This window comes from Arachis hypogaea, chromosome 16 (genome assembly GCF_003086295.3).
Source record: "Arachis hypogaea cultivar Tifrunner chromosome 16, arahy.Tifrunner.gnm2.J5K5, whole genome shotgun sequence".
NCBI lineage: Eukaryota > Viridiplantae > Streptophyta > Magnoliopsida > Fabales > Fabaceae > Arachis > Arachis hypogaea.
The window spans coordinates 45,991,284-46,000,413 of record NC_092051.1 but is presented as its reverse complement, the minus strand read 5'-3'; the positions used below and the strand labels follow the sequence as shown (position 1 = coordinate 46,000,413).

At 41.1% G+C, this 9,130-nt stretch overlaps 1 non-coding gene across 1 annotated transcript; it reads right to left on the bottom strand.

Annotated features, from left to right (window-relative positions):
* Positions 1 to 153: 153 nt before the first annotated feature.
* LOC112761170 (small nucleolar RNA R71) lies at positions 154 to 261 on the bottom strand. The gene has a single exon (XR_003181578.1). It is a non-coding gene; the product is annotated as a small nucleolar RNA R71 (small nucleolar RNA).
* Positions 262 to 9,130: the final 8,869 nt, after the last annotated feature.

The following is a 9,130-nucleotide window of genomic DNA, read 5'->3' as shown; positions in this document are numbered from 1 at the left end:
GATGAAACTTCAATTCTGCTGAAAGCTTTCCCGTTCTCTCTTGAGGAGAAAGCGAGAGAGTGGTACTACACTCAACCCCTAGCAAATGTATCCAACTGGGATACACTCAGAAAGGAGTTTCTGGAGAAAATCTTTCCATCTGAAGTTACTGATAAACTAAGGAAGGATATCTCTACAATTGTTCAGGATGACAATGAGACTCTCTTTGAATATTGGGAGTGCTTCAATAATCTTCTGGAAGCATGCCCCCACCACATGATTGACAAGATCGTGCTACTCAGATATGTCACACAAGGAATGAGGCCCCAGGATAAGACCACATTGGAAAGTGCCAGCAATGGGTCTATGAAGAAGTACAAGACCACTGATGAAGCTTGGCAATTGATCAGTGATTTAGTTGAATCTACTCGGAACCACAAACAGAAGCAAGGCCGTTCAAGGGCCGTTGCAGAAGTATCTTCTGGCATAGAGACTGCTGCTCTAAATCGAAGCATATGTGAGATGACCAACCTGCTGAAGCAAATGCAGTTGAATCAACAAGCTCAGCAAACCCAACCACAGCAAAACCAACAACTAGTCCCACAAAGAATTTGTGGAATTTGTGCTGATTACAGTCATTACACTGATGAATGCCCGCAGCTCCAACAAGAAGACAACATGGTGGCATCCACTCACAACTTCTATGACCGCCCCAACCAAGGGTACAATCAAAGTGGAAATAATAACCATGGATGGTAGGACAATTCAAACCAGAATTGGAGGGACAACAATAATAGAGGAGGCAGAGATAATCAGGGAAATCAGAGGTGGAATAATAACAACAACAGGTAGCAAAATCAACCTTACCGAGCACCTCACCTGAGGCAAAACCAAGGACCACCGAACAATCAGCAGCAAACCTCTCAATTTACTCATTCTTCTGTATCTTCTAATGAAGATTTATTACAAGCTTTTGAGAAAAGACAACTGGCCATGGAGAATACCATCGTGAACAATATTAACGCCAGTCTGAATGGTTTCACCTCTACTCTGCAAGCTTTTATGTCACATCTTAGTTCAGCACAAAATTCCAGTAACCAACCTTCAAGCACCACTGGAATCCCCTCTCAACCATTACCCAATCCAAAGGGAGGCATTAATGCCATCACCCTGAAATCCGGAACCACACTGCAGGAGAGGAATCAAGAGGAACCAAGCTCACCAGAATACGCCTCAGCTGAAGAGGTGGTGGAAATCGAAGATGTTGAAGAGGAAGAGGATATACAGGACATAGCTGAAGAAGAGATAGCTCCGCCACAGGAAGAAGCACAAAAAGGCGCAGGCACCACAGAAACACTACTCCTATTCCATTTCCACAACTTGCAAGGAAGCCCAGGAAGCAGCTGGAACCTGATCCTAAAATGGTAGAAATATTCAAAAAGGTTGAGGTAACTGTTCCCCTTTTTGATGTTATTCAGCAGGTACCTAAATATGCAAAGTTTCTAAAGGACTTATGTATTCATAAAGACAAAATTAACGAATTAGAAACTATTCCTTTAGGTAGTTCTATATCTGCTTTAATGGGAGGATTACCTGAAAAATGTAGTGATCCAGGTCCTTACATAGTTAGTTGTACTATTGGTGGTGTAGTAATTTATGACTGCATGTGTGATTTAGGAGCATATGTCAGTATAATGCCTTTGTCTATATATGATGTTTTAAGGCTCTCTCCCTTAAAAAGGTCGGCAGCTCGTTTTGTGTTAGCAGATAAAAGCATTATTACAGTGGCTGGAGTTGCTGAAGATGTTTTGGTGAACATTAAAGGGCTCACATTTCCTACTGATTTTTATATCTTGGAGATGCCCCATAATGATTCAGATAAGCCATCATCAATCCTACTTGGAAGACCATTCCTGAAGACATCAAAATTCAAATTGGATTCTTTTTCAGGAACATACTCCTTTGAAATAGATGGCCGCATAGTGATCTTCAATCTGAATGGAGTCATTGACAACCCCCCAGAAGATCGTTCTATCTTTCAGTGTGATGTCATAGACGAAAGTGTGGCTGAAGTTCAAAAAGAAGAGTTTGAAGAGAGGCACACTGGACAAGGTCCAAGTGTGGGGACCCTCTTAACTGACAATGAGGACACTTCGCCATTTTCGCAAGTCCCAGATAATCCAGAGCCTACCCATGATCAGAAGTTAGAATTGAAACCTCTCCCTCCACATCTCAAATATGCTTATCTTGAGGATGAGCAGAAGCTTCCGGTTATTATTGTTAGGGAACTGACTTCTCAACAAGAAGAGCAGTTACTTGATGTACTGAGGAAGCATAAGAAGACAATTGGGTGGAGTTTGGCAGACATAGTGGGAATTAACCCTCAAGTATGCGGAGCACAGAATATTTTTAGAAGAAGGAGCAAGACCTGTCCGTCAACCACAAAGAAGATTGAATCCTACCATCTTAGAAGTTGTCAAAAAGGAAGTGACCAGATTATTGGAAGCCGGTATCATATACCCCATTTTAGACAGTGAATGGGTAAGCCCAGTACAAGTGGTGCCCAAGAAATCTGGAGTCACTACCGTGAAGAATGAGCATGGAGAGCTCATAGCAACTAGAGTTCAGAATGCTTGGAGAGTCTGCATTGATTACAGACGTCTCAACCAAGCTACCCGTAAGGATCACTACCCACTTCCATTCATTGATCAAATGCTAGATCTCCTGTCAGGTAAATCACATTATTGCTTTTTAGATGGTTACACAGGTTATTTCCAGATTCATATAGCTCCTGAGGATCAGGAAAAGACTACTTTTACATGTCCTTTTGGGACTTATGCTTATAAGAGAATGCCTTTTGGCTTGTGCAATGCACCAGCTACTTTCCAAAGGTGCATGATGAGCCTTTTCTCTGATCTTATTGAGGACTGTATGGAAGTTTTTATGGACGATTTTAGCGTTTATGGTGATTCTTTTAACCTTTGCTTAGATGGATTATCTAGAGTATTAGATAGATGTGTTGATACAAACCTTGTATTGAATTTCGAAAAATGCCACTTTATGGTAAAGCAAGGGATTGTATTAGGACATGTGGTATCTAATAATGGCATTTCTGTAGACCCAGCAAAGGTGAATGTTATTTCTAGTTTACATTACCCCTCTTCTGTGAGGGAAGTCCGTCCATTCCTTGGCCATGCAGGTTTCTACAGGAGATATATTAAGGACTTTAGTAAGGTGGCACTTCCCTTATCCAGATTACTGCAGAAGGACATTGAGTTCGAGTTCAGTGAAGATTGCAAACAAGCATTTGATAAGCTGAAGACTGCTCTAACTCAAGCCCCAATTGTAAGAGGACCCGACTAGAGCCAGCCGTTTGAAATCATGTGCGATGCTTCCAACCATGCAGTAGGAGCAGCGCTGGCTCAGCGTGAAGGTAAGGATCCTTTTGTTATTGCCTATTTGTCTAAGACTTTAGACACTGCCCAGTCCAATTATACTACTACTGAGAAAGAGCTACTTGCTATTGTTTTCGCTCTGGATAAATTCCGAGCTTATTTACTTGGTACTAGAGTAGTAGTGTATTCGGACCATGCAGCTCTAAAGTATTTATTAGCTAAAAAGGAATCCAAACCAAGACTTATACGTTGGATACTGCTGTTACAAAAATTTGATTTAGAAATAAAGGACAGGAGTGGTAATCAAAATTTAGTAGCGGACCACTTGAGTTGCCTTGAACATATTAAGGATGATTCTACTCCTATAGATGATAATTTTCCTTTTGACAACCTACAAGCAGTATCTGAGGTAGTCCCTTGGTACGCACCTGTTGCTAATTATTTAGTTAGCCGCACATTTCCTCCACATTTCTCTAAACATCAAAGAGACAAGCTGAAAAGCGAGTCTAAATATTATATATGGGATGACCCATATTTATGGAGATGTGGCGCTGACAAGATAATTAGACGATGTGTACCTCAATCAGAATTCCAGTCTATTTTAGAGGCCTGTCACTCATCTGAGAGTGGAGGACACTTTGGCCCTCAAAGAACAGCTAGAAAGATCTTAGACTGCGGATTCTGGTGGCCTACTCTTTTTAGAGATGCTGCTGAGTTTTGTAAATCTTGTCATCCATGCCAGAAATTTGGTAACATATCCAGGAGGGATGAGATGCCTCAACAATATATGCTTTTCTGTGAAATTTTTGATGTATGGGGCATTGACTTCATGGGTCCATTTCCAAATTCTAGTGGATATTTTTATATATTGTTAGCTGTGGATTATGTTTCCAAATGGGTGGAAGCAATTCCTACCCGCACTGATGATGCTAACACTGTTGTTTCCTTTGTGAGAAACCATATTATATGTCGCTTTGGATCACCACGAGCGATCGTGAGCGATCAAGGCACCCATTTTTGTAACAGGAGACTAACAGGATTGATGAAGAAGCATGGGATAATCCATAAAGTTGCAACAGCTTACCTTCCCCAAACTAATGGGCAAGCCGAGGTGTCAAACAGAGAAATTAAGCGTATCTTGCAGAAGATAGTAAAGCCTCATAGAAAAGACTGGAGCACCAGACTACAAGATGCACTATGGGCATACAGAACAGCATACAAGACACCCATTGGGATGAGTCCCTTCCGCTTGGTTTATGGAAAAGCTTGCCATCTCCCAGTTGAAATAGAACACAGAGCCTTCTGGGCAGTTAAGGAGTGCAACATGGGAATTGAGAGTGCTGGAGCTGAAAGAAAGTTGCAACTGCAGGAACTGGAGAACCTTCGCCTGGAAGCTTATGAGAACTCCAGAATATACAAGGAAAAGATGAAAGTTGTGCATGATCAAAACATCAAGAAGAGAGAGTTCCAACCTGGAGATTTTGTTCTACTTTACAAATCTCGACTGAGGCTCATGCCCGGTAAGTTGAGATCAAAATGGGAAGGGCCATACAGAATAGAGAAGGCTGAACCGTATGGAGTTTATCACCTAAGCCATCCTTCAAGCTCTGAACTTATTAAGGTTAATGGACAACGCCTGAAGCTATACCATGGTGAGAAGGTGCAGAAAAATAAGGAGCTTGAGATCTTCTTCCTGGAAGATCCCCACATCGCAGCAGATTGAGCTATAGGAGCGTCCAACTTACGGACGTAAAAGCAAAGTGCTTGGTGGGAGACAACCAACTGCGGTATGATCGTTCTTTTCTTCACTTTTAGTTTTTCTTCTTTAATAACTCTTCTCTTTATTAGTACTTCCGTGCTCTTTCATATGCATATCTTTATATTTCTTATTAAAAAAAAAAATTTTGCCGCGCGACGCGATCGCACCAGCGACGCGTCCGCGTGGCAGGAGGAGTGAAGAAAAATCAAAATGAACAGAAAGTTACACAGGAGGAGCGCTGGAATTGTGCCAATGGCACAAATTACCCCACGCGACCGCATCGCGGACAGGACCGCGTCGCTTGGACATCATGACCTCCCACGCGACCGTGTGCCCCACGCAGCCGCGTGCCCTGCATTTTCGACGTAAAAGGGTGCACAATGCTATATTGTGCGAGAGTGGTGCTGGATTGGTGCTGGAAGCACAATCCTTGTCACCCGACCGCGTCGCCAACGCGGCCGCGTCGATTATTCTCTGACGCACACTCACGCGATCGCGTCACCCAATTTTGGCAAATAAAATGAATCAAACAGAGAGTTGTGCTGGAGCGAGGCTGCACTCGCGCCAGCAGTGCAACACCTGTCACGCGACCGCGTGACCGACGCGATCGCGTCATCTTACCTGATGCGCACCCACGCGAACGCGTGCCTTCCGCGGCCATGTCGCATGCTCCGCACTGCTAAACCTCAATTGCCAAATTATCTTATCTTTCTTTCCTCCAAATCCTAATTTTTTTTCTTTTCCCTCCTTCTTTCTTCTTCCCCCCTCCCCCTTCTATCTCACCTTTCACTCTCTCTCTCTCTCCCCCATTAACAAGGTTTTACCTTCTTCTTCCTTCTTCTCTTTTCTATCATTCTTATTATATTATGTATATATTATTATTTTCTTTTTCCTTTCTTTTTCTTTTCAAACTTCTATTTTTCTTTATCCTTCTTTTCCATTTTTACATGGTGTTAGAAATTTTTTGGGTCATTATCCCTCATTATATGCTTGTGACTTGTTACAATTCAATTGACAATTATTATCTTTAAGGGATTGCTTGCATGTTCAATTTCATACTTTTTATATCTTGTTTAACATGCACGCCATATGTTTGTGAAAATGTCCATATAGCATTATGCACTTCTCTATGTTACTATACTATTCAATGCTTGCTTTTCACAACTTTCCCTTATTATTTTATTAATTGAATTCAATTGTTAATACAAACGTGATGGTTTGTTACAAAGTAATGCTTCGTCTACGCTACTCATGCCTTTGCCTACATGCCAATAAACCTCTTGCATTCCTTTGTCCTACATGCACTTGCTATATTTCCATTGATGAGCTTTTCACATGTAATTCGGACCATGTGTTAATGCCATTTATCTTTATCGTGCATTGACTATCACTTACAATACCCTCTCCCTTGCTCTATCTCTTTGAATTTAATTCCCTTTCTCTTCCCTTCTTTCAGGATGGCCACCAAGAAAGGAAAAGAGAAAGCTACTTCCAAACCACCAGCAAGAAGAGGAACTAAAAGAGCATTAGTGGCAGAGCCTTCTTCAACAGCAGTCAAGCCCTCGACAAAAAGAGTTAAGAGGATAATAAAGGTTGATGACAAAGAGAAAGCCTTTCCAGCAAAGGACTCTGCGCGATTTCCCAATCGCTACTGTGAGCAGATGTTCCCTATCCTAGCAGAAAGGAACTATAACAATGAATACCTCCTTATCCTCCCGTCCAATATTGCCACTTTTGTTGAGCCGCAAATTGAGTGAAGACAATGGGGTTTCCTACGGAAACAGCCACGGCAGATCAATCTTTCTTGGGTAGTTGAGTTCTACTCCAACTTCTACATACTGACCCTGCAGTCTGTTTATGTCCGGCAAAAACAAGTCCCCATCACAGAAGAGGCCATTCAGCAAGTTCTGAGTCTCCCCCCTATTCCTGTAGGAATGGACGCTTTTCAAGAAGCCACTCTTCAGCGCCAGAGATACCAATTTGACTGGGACTCCGTTCTCGGAGTCATTACATTACCTGGTAGCCGTTGGATCTACGAATAACACCGTACCCGCCCTAAGGGAATCTTGGCTTCCGCACTTACCTTGGAGGCTCGCGTATGGGCACAGATCATGTCCCATTACGTCTTTCCGAGCACTCATGAGTCCTCCTTCACTGCAGACATGGCTGTTCTACTATGGTGCATCCTTACAGACCAACCTCTGAATCTTTCAAGACACATCCGGAATGCTATGGAGCATGTACAAATCGCGGGCAACCTACCTTTTCCCGCCTTGGTCTCAGATCTTGTCTCAGCAGCCGGAGTCTCCTACAGAGCTGGGGACACCAAAGCCATGCTTCCACGGGATGATCAATATATCCCTCACAGGAAATACCTCAGACTTTCAGCAGCCACTACAAGCCAGCCTACTGGGCCAGTTGAAGATATTCCTTCTTCAACACCACAAGCATCTACAACCGAGAAATTGCTCCAGCAGATACTTGAAAAATTGGATCGGTATGAACTGAAAGCTAAGATGAGAGAGCGCCGTAACAAGTGCCGATTCAAACACCTCAAGGAGCTACTCAAGGGACGCTTCAGAGACTCAGACACCCCGGACTCCACTTCCTTTACTAGCACCGGGAGCCATGACGGCCCCGACGATGGAGATACTACTACCAGCTCACCCCTGTTCCAAACAGATGGCACCGAGGACGGTGCAAAGCCTTAAGTGTGGGGAGGTCGGTCAGTACCTGACTTCCGAAGGTAAATTCTCTTCTCTGGCACCAATAATTAGGATATTTTAGTTAGATTTTCTTTCTTTTATAAAATAGAATAAATTGCATAGGTTTGAATAGTTGCATGCATGTTCTACTTGATTGAAAAGACAATAAGTTTCTTTTAAAATCTATCTTTGAAATAAAATTTCACTAATTTTTCAAAATTTTTATGATAAATCTGCTTGAGTTGTATTTGGAACATGATGTTTGAGCTAAAGAACACACAACCTGTGAAAGATTTGAGCCTTTATGTATGGTTACATTATTTAACCATAATCATTTTATTCTTGTGTGTTTACTCCTCTATGATTGTAATCTATATTTTGTTTTATCTTATATGTCCAATATTTATTATATTTACATACTTGCACATGATTGAGGCCATTATTTGTTTAAACTCACTTATCCAAATCAAGCCTACCCTTCTCAATTACCTTTGTTAACCACTTTGAGCCTTTAAAATCCCATTTGTTCTATATTTTACCACATTACTAACCTTAAGCTGAAAAACAATTGCATATCCCAAATTGAATCTTTGGTTAGCTTAAGATAGAATTGTGTATGCTAGTTAAGTATGGGAAATTGTGGGGACAAAAGTTGTTGAGAGAATGTGTCATGAAAATTTAAAGGGAATTTGGATACCTACTCATGTGAAGATATGAGAAGAAAAAAATCTATGTGCATTAATAAGCTTTATCTTTTAAAAAAAAAATAAAAATCAATAAATAAGGGGACAAAAATTACCCCAATGTTAATTTTAGAATTCAAATATCAATGCACATATGATAGAATCAAAATACAAAGTTGAAACATGAGTATGGGTTGAAAAAGGGAATTATGGGTAGCTAAGCATGAATTTAAAAGTATATAGAATATATGTATATTAGGTGAGAGCTTAGGTTAATTAAAGATTCAATTTATAAAGCTCACTTAGCCATATGTATATCCTTACCTGCACCTTGGCCCCATTACAACCCTAAAAAGACCTCATGATGTTTGCATTGGTATATTAACTGTTGTTGATTGGTTAAGAGAAAAACAAAAGTTAGAAAACATGACTAGAGAAGAATAGAGTGATTACCCTATACACTAATGATTAGAGCGTACATACATTATCAGTGAGGGTTCAATGTTTGAATTTTCATGTTTCCTGCTTTCATAAGCTATCTTCTTGCACTTTTATCGGTTTTATTGTATGATGATAGAATTAGTAGAATTTGAATTGTAACTGTTTTGA